Genomic DNA, 18,995 nt, shown 5'->3' with positions numbered 1-18,995 from the left:
TGATATCAGGATTCTGACCCAGGAGGTCTGGCTCCAAAGTCTGTCCTCTTTCCCACTAAATGTCATTCTGCCTCTATTTAGCTAATTTGATCGATCTATTCAAAACTCTTTAGGACCTAGGATCCCAAATAACAAACAGGTCTTTAGTGAACTAGAAGACTCACCAGAATACCTAAAGAATATAAAGACCTCTGACTCGCATGCAACATCCCCTCCCCCAGCCCATTTTGCAAGTGCCCAAATTCACAAATATCACTGTAGCATATAATTTCCATTGGCCAGGCTCAGTCTGGGCTCACCACTGGCACAGGGACTCACCACAGGGGTCTCTACAAAAGCACAAACCACTTTGTGGTGTGCCCCTGCAGGGCTGCCAGCAAATTGCTGAAATCACAATTGTTAGATTCACACATGCCAAAGATCTACCGCATCAAAGGCCAGAAGAGTGCATTCACACCATGTGGGCTCCACTACTATGCATGAAAACAACTTTGATCTCATAAACTTCACTCCAACCTGAACATTAAAGGGGCTCTTCTCCAGCCTATGTTCCTTACCAAAATGTCTCTTTCCACAAAGCTCTTCAAAATTTATCCTTCATTTTCCCCAAGGTATCTCTCTGTGTATACTCATGATCCAATTTTCCAGAGTTTAACTCATCTACTCATTCGTTTATTCAATTTTTTGAGTGTCTTCTATGACTAGGCATTATTCTAGGCACTAAGTATAAATCCATGGTGGGAAAGAGACAACACACAAAGTTTAAAAGTCAGTTGTATAATATGCTAAAAGGTGATAGTGTAATGGAAAAAAGGAATGAAGGAAGAGATTTAGGGACTATTGGTGGGACTAGGGAGGGGTGCAGTTTTAAATAGGTGGTTAGGAAATGCTCATTCACTGAGTGGTAGCTGAGCCAAGACCTGAAGGAGGTGAGGAAAGTGAGCCTGGTGTGTGTGCCAGGGAAGAGCAGATGCAAAGGCCCTAAGGCAGGAGAGCGCCTGCCACATTCTTGGCCCTGAGGCAGGAGAGAGGCCAGTGGCTGGATCACAGCAAGCAAGGAGTAAAAGATAAGGTCAGAGAGGTAAAGGTCAGGGAGAAGCAGGTTGCGCAGGGTCTGGGAGGCTACTGTAAGGGCTCTTGCCATTTACTCTGGACAAATGGAAAGCCACCAGAGGGTTCTGAGCAGCAGAGTGACATTTCCTCAAGCTTACAGTCTTCTTTACTTTTTCAGTCTTTGTCATTATATAAACATTTCCATTAAGGTACTTCCTGGAACTTACTTAGAAAGTCTTTCAGGGGCCACAGGTAGGGTAGCACAGAGGCGACAGGTGGGATCTGCTGAGTCAGCGTCCTAAGCAACTTTCCAGAACCTGATCCAATCCTCCCTCTGCAGATCCAAGAATGGACCGACACACTTTAAAAATCTTTATCCCCAGTGTTCAGCACCTTCACGTTGACTTCAGCCTTGGGAAGATGCTGAACAATGTGTCGGTGCTCATGACAAAGGCCAGTTGGCATTAATTCCTCAACATAATCTTTGCTGACTTCTGCCAAACCAGCCCTGAAGTTCATGACTGAAGTAGTTGCCACCTGAATCCTCGCCTAAATAAATTTGCCCCAGGGATGTCAATGCTCAGTGTTAGAAGATGCCGAAACAGACGATTAATATATACGTGTCATGAGAATAGCAAGGAATTGATTTGTTGGTGGTTTTTTAACACCCATGATTCAAATTTATACTTTAAATTGTAAAGAAATACATTTAGAGTTGTTTTTAACTGCGAGTTTTCTGGATTAATTTTAAGAGAGCAAAAGGACATAAGAAGATTGCAAATTTCATAGTTATACCTATTGCATTTTGGGGGGAAATGCCCTGAGTGCAAGTCATCCCTTGCATAAGGATGGAATAAATGCTTCTTTGGCCCTAGTGACTTGTTTGCATGTAGAAGAGTGGACTACACTGCAGAAAAATGCTACTCCCCAATTTAAAAACATTCTGGTAGACAAAAGGCCACCTACAAGACATAACTATCAAATGCAATGGGTAGATTGAGATCTTGGTCCAAACAAATCACCTGTTTAAAAAACTTTTTTTGAGATGATAAAGGAAGCTTGAATGTTAATTGGGTATTAAACGGTACTAAAAAATTATTATAAGTTTTATTAGGTATGATAATGGCATTGATGTTACATTTTTAAAATATCTTTATTTCTTAAAAATACACACTGAAGTATTAATTGCTAAAATGCTATGATATAGGATTTGCTTTAAAATATTCAAGCAAAGGCGAGGTTGTGGAGAAAAAGGAACTCTCATACATTGTTGGTGGGACTGCAAAATGGTGCAGCCTCTATGGAAAATGGTATGGAGGTTCCTCAAACAATTGCAGATAGATCTACCATACGACCCAGCTATCCCACTGTTGGGAATATACCCAGAGGAATGGAAATCATCAAGTCGAAGGTATACCTGTTCCCCAATGTTCATTGCAGCACTCTTTACAATAGCCAAGAGTTGGAACCAGCCCAAATGTCCATCATCGGATGAGTGGATACGGAAAATATGGTACATCTACACAATGGAATACTACTCAGCTATAAAAACGAATGAAATACTACCATTTGTAAAAACATGGATGGACCTTGAGAGAGTTACATTAAGTGAAACAAGTCAGGCACAGAAAGAGAAATACCACATGTTCTCACTTATTGGTGGGAGCTAAAAATAAATAAATAAATTCACACACACACAGAAAAAAAAAAACCGGGAGGGGGAAGAAGACATAACAACTACAATTCCTTGAAGTTGATAGGACAAGCAAACAGCAAGGACATTGTTGGGTGGGAGGGAGGAGATGGTGGAGGGAGGGAGGTTTCGGTAATGGGCCACAATAATCAACCACATTGTATATCGACAAAATAAAATTGAAAAAAATAAAATACTCCAGCAAAAAAAGGGGGGAGGGAGGAATATGAAATAAGATTGGCACCATGTCAAAGCTGGGTAATGAATTGTTGAAGCTGAAAAATGGGTATATGGGGGTTTACTGTATTACTCCCTCTTCTTTCGTTCATGTTTGAAACTTTCCAAAATAAAAAGTTTTTCTAAAAAAACTTTAAAACTATCCGATGTCTCCTTCTTCTCTTATGTCCAATGCATTCCAGAAAACATGTGTGAATACAAAAGTCATAACAAATATATTCACGTTATAAAGATGGTTTGTTCCCAAAGAATTAAAAACTTGTAAAACCCACAACCATATCCCTCACTTTAGACATAATAAATAAAAGTGTATATTAAGCATTTCAGCATCTTTATTGTTTTTTCTTTCCCTTCATATCTTAATACACAGGCGCTCATCTAATGAATACCTGACTAGCTTTGGCATGCCTAACGCTCTTCATCTTAATCAAAACAAAACAAAGCTTAAGAGTCCTGTGTTTCTTAGCATGAACAACAGCATTTTTATTTTTTCCCCTCATTTGTGCAAAATGCAACAGAGCATTCAAATATTTGCAGCAACACACATTAAGGCACAAATAAACCTGGTGAAGCCAACCAAACTGAACTGCAGGCTCGTGTGCAACACCACCCTGAATTCCCTGCAAATGTCCCTCCACTCCTTAGCTGACCTACAGAAGTACAAAAGCAGAAAACGAAAGGTGATTTATGGGGGTTCTTATATATCATAGCATAGTGTGTATGAAAGCTGAACCTTTGAAAGTCAGGATTGCCTGTAAAAATCTATGCTGTCTCTGCATAAGACAGGGAGCTTTCCTGCAATCCTGGAAGAACTAAAACTATCAAGAAACTGACACAGTCCCTTCTATCACTAGACATTGGCATGGTACAAGGGAAAGGACGAAAAAGGACGTTCCTAGTAACACCATACTTCCTTTTTGCCAAACACAGGATACCTACTTTCCCCACAGAAATAATATTACATTTGTTGGTTAGGTTCCACGACCAATGCACAAAAATCTACTTACTGAAAATGTAGCCAAATTATAGTAACAATAGGTGCTAATATAATAAGTGCCTTATGTGAATTATTTAAAACTTACTACCAGCCCATGGAGTAAGTTCTATTATTACCCCCATTTTATAGATGATGATACTGAGACTTAACGATGTAAGCAAGTTGCCAAGGTCACACAGCTACTAAGAACTCATATAGATTATTAGCTAATAGCTAATTATAACATCATAGAGCTAATGCTAGTGTTTTAGATACATTATGGATGAGATAGACTTGTATGGGCTTTAATGGAACTGAAACCCTAAGCATCATTCTAATAGCACTTTCTACGGGGAAATATATTTTGAGTTTCAAACAACTAATTAATAAACACATAGTAATTCCAAAAAGAAGGTGGAAGTGTATGCATTTGGTTAAAAAAGTTATCTAACTGAAATTAAAGGATAAATACCAGCGTTACCTCTAATAGATAATCACAAATAAAATTAACCATAATCTCTTGAGACAAACTTACTCTAAGAAGAAATTACATACACATATAGTCTAAATCAACGTTTTGCATTTACTTTTCTCCTTATCTCAAAAATTAGTTATCTGGATAAACACAGAGAGCTAAAGACCAAAGCCAAACATCACTCAGTTCTTAAAGATCTGTTCAGTGTCATAACACCTTTTTTCTGGAGATTTGGAACTTGTTTGTGAACTATTACCAACTTGAATCAATTTCACAAGCCACTAGTTTAAAAGGAAGAATTATTTCTTCATTTAAATATCAGAAAAGTCCTTTGGCCAAGAAAAGTCTTTGAAGAAGTTAAGATTACTTTCCCTCCAATCTCCGTTTGTTTAAACTTTCACAGTCCTCCCGGCTTACTAGTTACAGCCAAGCTGAAAAGGAAAAAGAGCCAAAAACTGCACGTCAGACTGTCACTACCACATTCCAGCCTCAATGGAAACCTCAGAGCATTTTGTAAGTCTTCCTGTGCATGATTACAGTTCTGTACAACCAACAGTCAACCAGAAAAGGCCAGCTAAGTGCATATGATGGCACTCATGCCAAATGGAAGAGATGACCAGCTGAGACCTACCCATTTCTGTTACAGTCACAGAATCATTTTTGTTTACAATGGTCTTTGAAAGGCAACCATATCATAAGTACCTACTGATAAAAAGTACTCACAAGCTATAGAAATGCCATTTTGTTAGTAGCCAAATCATTTATTGCTTCATTATGCTATTGATTCGCATCATTTTGTCATTAGAACTGTCGGCACCTTCATTAGTAGAAACAGCTTATTATTCAGTCTCAGTAAGGATTACGCTACTTAAAAAAAATAAGCTTTGATGTCTAGGCAAATCGAAAGTGCCATTTCTTGTCCAGTTCTCATTCTCGTGACCCTGTCCCACTCATACAATTTAAGAAAATTAGTAAAAAATTTTTATAAAACAAATGCAATTCAAGTTATTAACTCTAAGTCTCAATTTCTTCATCTGAAAAATGGGCTTAGTAAGACCTACATTGCTCAACTGTGGTGAAGCTATAAGGTAATATATACAAAAACACCCTGCATGATAGGTACTTGGCATAGAGCTGGCCATCAACACACATAGAAGCTAGTATTATTATGCAACAGAGTCCTTAATTTTTCCCAGACAGACACAAGTTCATAAAGGTCACCTTGCTAGCAACCGGCAGAGAGGGAATTCAAACCCACTCTGTCTCACTCCAGTGTCTGCATGCCATGCTGCCTCCTCTGCACGGAATAAGAGGAATAACCAGGTGGTTCTTCCAAAGTCTTTTCTAAGCTTTTTAGTCCTAGGGTGGAAGCTAGGAATAAAGGACAAGAGAAACTTCCCTCTTGTAAACGTTATATAAAGTTCAGGGGCATCAAGTAAAGAAATCATCAAGCATGTACCTCTTGATCTACCAGAGGTCAAATTTCCCAACTTGTTGATAATACTCAGAGGACTGACTGGGAACAGGGAACATGGCTGGGAACTGGAAACAAGCCAGTAGGATATTTTTAAAAGGTGGTCACCCTAGGAAACACAGACCTGCTTGTGTAATGTTTATGACCAGAAAAAAATTTGAAAATGACCCCACATGCCTATCTTTTTAAATCAGAATAAAAGAAAAATTTAAAATAGAAGTGACCAAGGGATGGAAGCAAGAAAAGAAGGGGAAAAATGTATCCCAGAGTCTTCACTAACATATCTTTAGTAAGAACTAATTTTCTGAAACTAATGATTTCCTAAAATAGAAAACGACAAACTTGATAGATAAGCAATAATAATATCTCTTGTTTAGTAAAGCAACTGACTCTGTATGACACTAGAGAATTATCAATAATGACAATTATATGTATACTTTGTCATGTATCCACTGTTTACTGTCCTTTGGATGGTTCACTTGTGCTCTGCACAACGATCCACCTTACACAGGAAGAAACCGACTCCCAGGGCCACAGGTGAATGGCCTGAGGATACAAAGCCTAAGAAAGAAAGACAAAACTCCACACTCAGATCCGTCTGACTCTTAAAACCCATCCTCTCCCTTAGTGGATATGAATGTGCCTGGCACAGAGTTCCTTTGATGTTGCCCCCTCCTTAGGAACCTGGGGAAGGAACAAGGCAGAAGGAGCCTCGCTAGAAGAGAAGACCCAGAGTCTCAGTGGACAAGCATCACCTCCTCCTGAGGAACCAGATCAATGGTGCTAAAAGTGGTGAAATTGAGAGCAGGGCATGGATTATTTCAAATGGGTGCTATTATGACAATAAGGTTGAAAACATAACCATCTGCACCTTGGACAGGACCAGAATACAAAGTTCTTAGTAAACCAAAAAAGCAGCCAAAAGCAAATTAATGAATTCAGAAAAAACAAGCCCATCTGTGATGTTTTAGTCTACCTGTACAATCAACAAGACTGAGTAGAGGACAGGAGGACAGACTAAATGACGTTCAAAGTTTTGTGAAACGACTGTAATATAGCACAGGGTATTACTTTCGAGACAAAGAATTTCACATAATTTGTTTATTTCTTAACACACCTAATAACTAATAAGAAGATAGGTATCATATTGAATCTAGCTTAGAGATCAGACAATTCAGACAGAAGAGTATAATAAGTTCACAAGGAAATCACAGCAGAAGCAAAATCATAATCCAAGCTCCCAGTATAGAATTTATTTCACTGGATAAAGCTGCTAAATATCAACTGTGAATTTTGATGATTCCCAGCCAGTTTTGGGAATAGGTTACAGGTGGGCTGAGATGTCCATCCCCTCACTCCTGGGAGCCACCAGGCAGGGCCAGGCACAGGCAGGGCCCCAGAATGGTTACCTCCAGCCACAGGATGTCTAGACATTTACCCAATGTGCCGTATAAATATTATTATTTACTAAGCATTCCATGACATGAAAAAGATTCAGAAGCATTAGTAAATGAACCTGTCATTTCACTAACTTTCTTGATCAGTAAATTCTAACAGCCTGGAAAATCAACAATGTAGGTGAAGTTGCTCCAATAACCATTCCCCATCAATCCTCTTCCCTCCCCACAGGGCCATAACTTTTCTAACAGCTGTTAGCCAGCATCATCCCAGGCTGAGGATGACACACTTTCTGAAGTACTGTATACAAGGCTGTGTAAACCAAGTGAGGAGCCTCAGCTGGGGGTACTTGTACACCCCTCAGTACAGGATCAGTTAATGCCAAATGTGAAGGCCCCACACGGTTCAGTTCTCCACACAGATCAGTCACAAAACCCCAGGACGTTTGGGTACCTGGGGGCCATGACACAAAAAAACAATTGACATATGAGTGCCTACTGAACAGTCACAAAGATATTGCAAGGGGACAGCCTGAGTATGGAGCAGAGAAAAGGGAGTGCCTTAACCTGCTCAGACTGCTATACCAGAACACCCTGGACTGGGTGACTTAAACAACAGATATTTGTATCTCACAGTGCTGAGACTGGGACGTCCAAGATCAAGCTGCCAGCCTATTCAGTTCCTGGTGGGGATACTCTTCCTGGCTTGTGTTCTCACAGTGTCCTCACATGGCCAAAAGAGAGGTCATCTCTCTCAGGCCTCACTTACAAGGGCACTAATCCCACTCATGACAGCTCCACCCTCATGACCTAATTAACCTCCCAAAGGTCCCAGCTCCAAACACACATTGGTGATTAAGGCTTCTATATTTGAATCTTGGGAGGACACAAACATTCAGTCCATATCAGGAAGATTTCCTTCTCACCTTTTCATCTCTCACTGTATTTATCTACATACAGTAAGATGCATGATCATAACAACAGCCACAGAAATGACTGTTTACTTGGTGTGCAGTGAAAACTCAATACCTCACAATAAGATGGGCCTGGGTATTAGCAAAAGAAGACCCTGCCTTCAAGCCCACCAGCTTGGAAGCAGAGCTTCCTTGTGGTTCCAGTCCCAAAAGCAAAAACATAGGCTCCCCTATTTCTGCTTTACCAGTTCCTTGTAACACATCAAGAGCTGCATCATGGGCCAATACTTTATGAGGCAAAATTCAGGATTCCTCCTAGTAATGAGAATAAAGGAAGGTACAAATACATGCAAGTCAGCAGCATATGCACAAAGAATAATACAGAATTCGGAGATATCATCAGGTCACGTACTTAGTTCTCTCATTTTTAGATACCTTTCCCCAGCATCAGAGGAGTTTCAGCCTCATCGCAATCACTCTCCTTGGCTCCCTAGTATCTATCCCATCCCAGTTTCTTGAATGTGACCTGGCATGCCCAAAACTGAACCTAGTATCCTATTCATACACACATGCACACACACAGGCATGCACACACACAGGCATGCACACACACAGGCAATGTCACTGCCGTTCTGGAATATGGCCCACCACCATCTCATCCATCCAGTCTCAACCTCTGCCTCATATTTTCACATCCCATGGTTCACCAGCCCCAGTGTGGCTTTGTCCTTTGGATCCCAACTCTGGACAGAAATGTACTGTTAATACTTTATGTTATAGACCTAAAATATCTTTCTATTCCCCTGGTAAAAGAACCTCAGGAAGAGTGTAAGCTATCATGTACCATTTTGATGTTTTAATTTTGCAAATTGTTTGGAGTTTCAGAGGTGATATATTAAAACTTCTGTAATTTAAGTAAAGCATGGTAATTACAGATCTAAATTTACCAGTGTATAGTACTATAGGACAATCATGGTATTTATAACATTGAAGCAAATAAATGATAACTCTTTCTAAAATCACCAGCCAAAGCCCAAAATCTGTAGGAGTAAGCAAAGGAAAAGAGGGAGGTAATTATAAAAAGATAAACTGTTTTTGTAAGAGTGTTTTTTGTGGTAAAAGTATATGATGTAGTCCCCCTGGCATACAGAGATATCATCTGAAAGCAATGCAAAAACCACGTGGACGTGCAAGTGAATAAATGTTCCCAAGATGAATTACAAAGAAAAACATTCTGAACATGAGTTTTCTTTGTCATATTTTGGTTTGAAGTCTGTTCAGACTTTTCAGGCAATTCTTTGGGACTTTTGAATATCAAATACCATTTCTCTGCCACTTTTCACCTTTATAACTGCAGTTGTGTATCTCCAGTTCAGCACACTTGGACAACTTCTTATCGAGGACCTACTCTGTGTCAGTTCATGCCAAAGACTGGGGACATAGAAAAGCAGTAAGATACAGCCACTTCGTGGAGGAGATTACAGGCTACTGAGGTAGAAAGACACATAAGCAGATCATTTTACATAGCTCTGAACTCTAAGAAATATACGTTTTCAAGACTTAGAGATATTCCCTATGACCTTCTTGTCTACAAACACAGCATTCCCAGCAGCAAGAAGAAAACATTCCGCTTAGTTGGGCTGATTTTCCTAGGCTTTTGCTTGGGTTAGGGGTGGGGAGTGAAAGGAGGAATAGAAAAACAGAGAGAGATCACAAATAATATGTTCCTTTGTGAGAAACAACCATAAGAAATTACTAATCATTATTCATTGTAACACACACATACATTGACTACAGACTAAACTTGCTCAAAGAGGACACTAAACTCCTTCAACATTTCCGGCAACTGTCACTTTGGCTCTAGCAATTTACTGAGTACGTTTAAGTCATTACATCTTTTGACAGTGACTGTGTAAGTGTCATGACTTCTCCTTAAATCAAATAATGGCTATTCAACAGCCAAAAAGAAAGATAATGTTTACTATACCCTTGCTAACTATCTAGGAAATTAAGGATTCCAGGTTTGCAGTATCTGCTTGCCCAAAGCAAGCAATCAATGACTGTCCCTGGAACACTAACAGTGCATAGGCTGGCACCCAGGTGTGCTCAGGCCAACATCCAAGTGAGTTCAGACAGGCACTCAAGTGGGTTCCATGCTGGCAGTTACAAAGAGCCCCAGAAACATCCTACCATTGCTGGCAAAGCAGGCTTCAAAAGACAGGTCGCTAAAATAAGAAGCAAAAGAAAAGAAAAAGACAAATATGGTTACAGAGTTCTCCCCCCAAAAATGTATAAATGTTCAATTCTCAGAGACTTTCATGGCCAAACACCTTAGGAAACTGGATATAAATCACATAAGCACTGGAACATCTTCTCCAAAAAAACATACAAAATAATAATAATAATAATGGAATAAAATAAAATACTGGAATCTCCTGAAAGGTGTAAATTAATAGTTAATCCAAGAACAAATCATAATTTATTTTTCCCATTTTCAGGCAGCCATAATTTTTGTCATTACCAAAGACATTTTAAATTGGCATAACTAACCCTGACAGAAAAGTTAGCCAACTGTAAAATGCAGGTTTCCCACAATACTTACTTATTGGGTGAAAGCATAATTGGAGAGTAAGCAAGTTGAGTCTATATCACACGTAACTGCAGAGCAGTACTAACAGGCTGAAATGTTTGTAATATTTTGAAGGAAGTTGCAAGAATAAAATGAAAATACTCAAAATGCATCACACAGAGCTTACTGGAACCCATATTTATGATGCATCTTTATTATCTGATTCAAGTGTAGTGTTCAAAAGAAGAAAGAAAAAGGAAAAGAGAAAGGTTTCAATTGCCTCAGCACCTGTGAACCTCACTTACCCTCCACACTTGAACCTGTTCTTATAACATCTTTGTAGTATGCTGTTTGATAAATGTGTCTGAATTGTCTCCCCCCAATAGGCTGTTAGACCTCAAGATGGATACGGGCCATACTGCTTCTTTCTCAAAGATCCTAAGAGAGTGCTCAAAACAATAGATAACTATTAAATAAAAATACCACTGTTAATTTCAAAAGTTAAAGACATAGCATATTGTGTCCAATAATGTAGGGGGTACTTTTGATTTGCACATTATATCAAGCATTGAAAAATAAATATGTGCAAAGATATATCACAATGACACGTTGACCTTTCAAAAGGAGAGAACAGAACTGAGGTTACCAGAAGTGGGAAGGAGGGAAGGGGTAAAGGAGAAATTGGTAAAGGGCCACAAAAAATTATTATATTTTATAATATAAAATATACAAATTGTCCTGATTTGAGCATCACATATTGCATACATATTGATATTCAACTCAGTAGCCCACAGATATGTGTAATCAACTATGTTACAATAAAAAAAAATTTAAATAAAGAAATATGTGCCTGTGTCATGTACAGTAACTTATGCCATACTTACTGATTATTCAAAATAAACCTTAAAGGAAAAGAAGTTTGACATGGATTTTCTGAAGAGTTTTGGCATTGCAGAAAGAGTACAGAACCAATTTAAAGATCAGGTTTCTGGTGTAACCAAAATCGCTTCTCCTAACCAAATATTTCCACTAATACTAGCCAATTTCAAGTCTGGAAACTGGAGGAAAAAACTGAGAAATCCTTATATCATGTCATACCTTTCGTCATGGCTCAGGGATTACCCTAGATTCAAGTGAGGGTCATCTGAATACATGTAGTTCTTCAAGACGTGATACAAATGGCCTAGGAACCTGATTCAAGCATCCCAGAACCCAACTTAATTAGGTTAACTTGCATTTCATACAATCACAAACAGGAAGGTGATTTAAAATAGAACAGTCCAGATGATAATAATAAAAACAAAGACCACAACAGGAAAAAAAAAATCCCATAATTTATAATTATTAAATAAGATTATGAGAATTTAGTACAAAAAAAAAAGGAACCAAGTTTGCTTCTGCATACTCTAATATACCTCAGACAGTCTTTTAAATTTAATGTGAAAAACTGTGTAAAATCATATTTCTAATAATTATTTTAGTCCTGGAGATATGATTAGCCGATAATATATCTGGATATCTGTAATAAAACATTATATAATATTATTTTAATTTCTCAAAAGAGGGAAGCTTTCCAAAAGTTAATTAAACTCAAATGTAAATGGAGAAAAACAAAATAGAACTCAAGTGCTAATTTTTTTCTATATTAAAAAAATAAGACTTCATGCAGTTCTTAGAAATACAAAGTTGTTTGGAAGACCATTAAGTAATTCAAGAGGGAGAATGTGAAGTAGCAAATTTTGTTTCAATTCCTCTCTTCCAAAGCATCCTTCACCACTGCAGAAAGATCATTATCTACGCTTATGTACTTAATGATCTGATTTTCACATTTTATTTTTATCTGAATTTTTAAAATAACAACATTTATTTGATTTATTATTTTCTGATTTAAAAATTATTTAAGTTTTGAAGAAAATCAAGTAGACATAAAAACAACCTTTTTTCTGGCACAAAACTTCACATGAACAATTAATTTTGACACACAGTATTCAACTGGACAATATTAGAAACAACCTAGATTTCTGAATGCAAATCAAACTGGATTATATTCATCTTGATGTTATTTCTGATTAAAGTGGATCTTCATTTCAACATTTTAAAGTGCATTTCACAGTGACCTTCATTTAGTATTTTTGTAAACAAAGACAGTTAAATACCCACCAAATGATGGAAAATCATATTTAGTTTTAAAATCTAGTGATTTGTACCTATAGATATACTTTCTTTTAAGGATATAGAAGCACATCCTATAAATTTATCTTCACACATGGTTACAATTTTTTTTAATTTTTATAGTTCTGTATTAATGAACTTAGAAATATTCTATGCAGGAGGTCCACATGTCTAAACATACTAAACCAAATGAAACATCTCCATGAGACTTCAGGCTAGTGTCAATAATATAAACCATCAATTCTCATTTGTTCAAGGGAGGGTTTGTAATGCAGCCAACATCTTATTTCTTCTCACTGTCCTTTCAGCCCCTGATATCTAACTTATTAGCAGGCATCACTTTAGAAGTAACTATAAAATTATTAAGTCCTTACCATGAGACATGTATTGTCCTCAATATGTACTACAGCATTTGATTTTCCACAACTACCCTATGAGATCAGTACTATTGTTATGCTTATTTTACAGATGGGGGCACAGGGATGTCAAGTGACTTGCCCAAGATCACAGTCATAAGTGGCAAAGCAATAGGACCATCCAATCTGATGTCAGAGATGGAATACTTAACCACTACATGATTTGCTTCCAGTAGATAACTATAGCAGAGGAAATGAAACCCAAACCAATCTCTAGGGTCAGAAACGTCTCTTTTTTATTCTTATTTTTGATTAAAATAATCAAAATGAATGTAAATTTCATGGGTGAAATGATTCATAGATTTCAACCCATATATTCAATCCCAGGCCCTCAGTCAATTGAGAACCAGTTAGATAATTCTTGCTTATCTTCTTATACCTTTGTCAAGTCTAATACATATTTATCAAGTGCTGTACTCAGCCTTAAGCACTTTTGAACTCAATCTTGTTGTACAATGATTTTATTCCTTATCAATGACCTGTTTTTAGATTTCTGAAGTTGAGCAAAATCCTTAAAATTGTAGAAAGCTTCTTTTTAGGTAAGCATACATAAGATTTTGACATTATAAGCTAATGATTCTTAAACTTTTGGGGGCCATGAACTTTTTGAAAATCTGATGAAAGCTGTGGGTTCTAACTTCGAAATAAATGAATGTATAATTAAATTATTGCTATAATTTCGTGGTGTTATTAAACCCCCCCCACCACGAGGACTGTGAACTTCAAGTAATAAACCCTAAGTTTTTGGTCTTGTTTTGCATATTTACTGATTCTCTTAAATTGCGGTATTTCTTCAAATATAAAATTTCCCCTAATGAATTATAATCATGATCCAACTTGCAAAATTTCACATAGACATGATATTATTTACACTAATTAAATTAATATACAAATTTTCAGGAAAACAGCTACTTTGCTTATAGAAAGAACTATATACTGAGGCAAAGAACTCTCCTACTTCCCATGAGTTCTATCACATATTCAATGAGCAATTTCCCACAAAAAGGCTATCAAAGCACTCCATGTCTGAAAGTAAGCTAAACTACAAATGCACAGTTGAAGTTGCCTTACCCTTATGGGCACACTTTCTTCAGATCTGATAGAAGGTCCCATGACTGATTGCAGATAAGATGGACTTGATCACTACCTTGCCAAATTTAATGTACTGTAGTTAAATAACCATGTTCAATGGTTTTGATTGTATCACTGCACTTTCTGATAACATAAAAACATTAGATTTCTTAGACGTCCTGGAGCTGATAGGCTTTCATTTCCTTTCCATTCAGATTTTGGAGGAGTAGATATGTGAAAACTGATATTCTGTTTTATTATTTGGAGGAGACTAGATAAACATTCTTAAGGAACACCAGTCCATATGAAATATTAAATGTTTTATATATGTCACAGCTTCAGCAACACCATGAATACTTTGGACTCATGCCTCCAAAAAAAAAAAGTTTGTGCATGTGTGTGTGTGTGTGTGTGTGTGTGTGTAAATTCTGTATATAATATCTGGAGGATCATGGGCCTCCCTGAAACCCAGTTGTGGGCCTCAGACCTCAAGATTAAGAACCTACAGAAAGAAAAAAAGAACAAACGAATGAATGAAAGAAAGAAAGAAACTGCAGTGACGCAATCAAAAAAATAAAGAAAGAAAAGATCACAACAATATGTTGAACTTTCAGAAGGAGAGAACAAACTTATAGTTACTAGAGGTGGGAAAGAGGGAGGGAGACGGGGGCTGGAGAGAGATTTGGTAAGGGGTATAAAGAATAATTATGATTTGTAACAATGAACATGCTAATATTGGTTTGATCATATGTTGTACACAGGTGATGGTAGTCAACGCTGTACCTCCAAAATACGCATAATCAATTATGCTTCAATTAAAAGACAGATTAAGAACCTACGCCTGCATTAATAGACAAATGTAAGCTGGCACTTCTATGATTCCTAGGACTTCACCTCCTTGAAATGACATGAAGAATCTAACTCTGCTCTGCTTTCAAAGGTGTTAATCATATGCAAAAAAACTCAGCATTCATCAGAAATGATTACCACAGCATTCTCTTTGTTATCTGGTGAGTTTCTCAAAGCATAAAGGATTAACTGCTCTCGCGGTAAGGTCCTGGTTCCTTTCTATTTCAAAAGCTGAGAATCTGAGAGATGGATGGCCCTCCGCGTCTGCCACAGTGACTTCATCCTGCATCTCTCCAGAGAGCTAATCAGTAGACATCCTGACGCTGGCAACACAAACAAGCAAGGAATTAGTCTGGCTAATGTAGATACTGTCTGGTAGGACACAGTCACCACACATCCCCACCTACCATCCTCAAGGCCCTGTCCTGTCACACCTTCACCATGACCTCTCTCTCCTCAAACTCCCTAGATGTATTAACTCCAGTGCTCAGTAAGCCACCTTATTCTATACTTATTCTGTCTAAATTAGCCTCTCTCATAGTTTCTTGTTTTCTATTGTTTAATATAAGTTCATCCTCTATGTATGTTATATAGCTCAACTATCTACAATACACTATTAGGCATATATACTATAAGCTGTAATGCACTATTAGGCATATTAGTCTATGTTCATTATTCCTCAGACTTCAAGATTAAGTTAAAGCTAGAAAAGCTACTATTTGAAAAATTGACTTCTTTAATTTATTAAAGTGTTAAAAGTAGAATTTCTTTTGCCACTTAAAGTTGTTCCTCATAGTTCCATCGGGTTTACTAATATTTAATATTCCATTTTCTGACAAAATAAAAACCCTAGCATTGCAAAATGATGAGCAGGCAAAAGTGAGATGAAAAGTGAAATCCGTATGGAAACAACGAGAAGAAAAATTTTCAAGTACTTATCATCCTTGGTTTCTTTTCCCATGACCCTGTGATTGGAAATCAGGGCTGCATTTAAAAAGCTGGTCACCTTGGAAAGCAAAGACACCTCTAAAAATAAAAATCAACATTTCCAGACTCTGCTATAATGGTTTCCTGGTAAACAGAAAGACATGCCTGCTATTCTATCCCCACATGAGGGTTGTAGCAATTAATTATTCAGCATTTGCAAAGTGCTTTGATGATAAGAAGCTAAGTGCTAAAAATCATCATCAATTTTCAGTAAACTGCACTTACAGTGAACTTACCAGGTTTACTGTTGGAAACTGAACCATTAGTATAAGTCCCTGTTTTCTTTTCCCATTTTACTTAGACCATTAGACCAAATAGCCAACACCCACATGCAACCTTCCTTTCTTATTCGTCAACCTTTGAGTGTCTTGTGGGTGAAAAGCTAGTCCTTGATTTTCTGAGAAAATGTAAATTCTAATAATGTGGTTTTGCTGGAATTGACAATGTTATGCTTATTAGGTATCCTTCCTCTCCTGCCTTTTATTAAGTTATATAATAATCAGTGAATTTACTAACCATTTTATTCATAAAATTTTGCGGGTAATTAAAATCTAGTTTAATGTACATCTCCTGTACGAGTTACCATTTAAGCAAACATTTATTTAGGTGCATTACATGTATAAATTTAGATGAACAACCTAAGAATTAACTAACCTTTATGCTCTAAGTGAAAGTAATAAGCCATTGTATCTAAATAAAAAAGTGCTTTGGATGGAAAATTTTTCTTTCTTATCTATAAAGCATTCTGATTTGCATTTATTCATTTTAAAACTCAAAACAATGGCTCAAGATTGAGAAATATTTTTTTTCACCAAAGTATAACTTTAACCCACATAAAAACCCACCTGCATGCAAACTAAAAGAAAAAAAAAAAAGAGGATGGCAGTAAGTGGTTTTTAAATAGATAGAGAGTTATGAGCAGAATCCTCTGAAAAGCCATCACACAATAATTGTGGCCAGCTTGAGGTTACGTATACAAAGGTAGAAATCATTCTCACCTGTGTCCATTTTGGAGACAATAAATAATTTTGTCCCAAATATTATTTTTTTACTTCACATCTCTTACACAGTGAAAGATCATCTATACAAATGTCATAATTTCATGCTTTTGAGAATTAAGAGCTATACTGGCATAATCTTCTTGGATATGGACTTGTTTCCCATTAGATCAAGCTCAACAATGTTTTTTTAAAAAGAGGGTTTATGTATTTTAATCCCCAAAAATGAACAGTTTTAAAAGTCGTTTTTGCTTTTAGAAAGGGCTTGTTATGCGATGAGTTTTTACTGCTCATCATATTTAAACATTAATACATTTTTACACATCTATTAGTCAACCTTAAATCTTTTATCCATATTCACTCCTCCCAAACATTTCCCCAATCTCATACTCGCTCCTCCCAAACACCTCCCCCTCAATCAAATGTGGAAGTGAAATCTTAAATGTGTTAGACATTCCTAATCTCAGCAGGAAAAAACTGCAAGTTGCTGATGTGAAATGTCCGTTAGGTTCCTGGCTCACATAACAAAAGCAGAGTAACTATGGAACTCTGCATGGAATCCATAACAGATTGTTCAACTCAGAAATAAGGCAAACATCAAAGAAAGTTAAGCTAAGACAAAATTTCTCATTGACTCAGCTTGATGCTTTCTATGTATTCCATATAATTCTCATCTTCTATAGATCACTGTATAATAAATATGAAGATGAATTAATTTTCATGATTCACTCCTAACATATTCATTTCTTTAAAAGAACTTGAGCATAAGTATGAACAACTTAAAACTAGGGAGAAAAATGGATTCAGGAAAGGCTTTTTTTTCAAAAAAAACTTTCAAAGGAGATATCATATTTCCTCCTCCACTCTGCTGCCTTTTTTAGGGTATACCAATAATGGGATATTGGTACAAACAGAAGAAATATGCACCCTTTATGTTTTAAAGAAGTGTTTTGTGACACATACTCTTGACTATCTCTGCTCCAATGTTAACATTGCAATCAGATAGCCCCTAATAATAAATAACATAATATAGTTACCGTACGGGGGTGGTAAGTCAGTCATTTCAAATAAAGCGTTTTCTTCCACCCATATTAATATGAAGGAGATAAAAACGGTCCAAGGGAATTAGCCATGTCCTCAAGGGAACGAGAAAGGAATTGGCAGAAGCCGAACCTCCATAAGAACATTACTTTGAATCAAAACCAAATTTCTGAAACATGCCAGGTGATCTGCTCTGTATTTATGGAATTTAAATACTGAAACATTGAAATGAATGATTCTGAAATGCTTAAGCAATGAAGCAATTTAATTAAGTGTCAATGTTATATTTACTGATTGTATGTTGTAACATTTAGATCTAGAATCAGAGTGACAGGAAAAATGAAGGCCAAGACTACAAGGAGCTTCTCAGCTGGACACTATCACCTGGTCATGAATTCCTCTTATCGCACCACTCCCCAACTCAGCAGCAGCGAACAGACAGACAGACTGCCTGTTAACTTACAAGTTGCTTATCTAAGTTACTTTGAGGGAGGCTAAGAACTGACACACACACACACACACACACACAAACACACACACACACATGCTCCTAAAATTTTCATTCACCATATGTTTAAATCCTTCAAATTTCCTATCAGTAATTATTCCTTTTGCATCTTTCTTCTGGTAAAAATTAAAAATGCAAATAGTACTAAAACACATAATATATTCA

At 37.0% G+C, this 18,995-nt stretch overlaps 1 protein-coding gene across 1 annotated transcript in view; it reads right to left on the bottom strand.

Moving 5' to 3' along the window:
• Positions 1-18,995, bottom strand: part of SLC4A4 (solute carrier family 4 member 4) — a 355,627-nt gene that overhangs the window by 324,639 nt on the left and 11,993 nt on the right. The window lies entirely within an intron of this gene.

This window comes from Cynocephalus volans, chromosome 9 (genome assembly GCF_027409185.1).
Source record: "Cynocephalus volans isolate mCynVol1 chromosome 9, mCynVol1.pri, whole genome shotgun sequence".
In the NCBI taxonomy this organism is placed as follows: Eukaryota; Metazoa; Chordata; class Mammalia; order Dermoptera; family Cynocephalidae; genus Cynocephalus; species Cynocephalus volans.
This window is presented reverse-complemented; position numbering and strand designations above follow the sequence as displayed.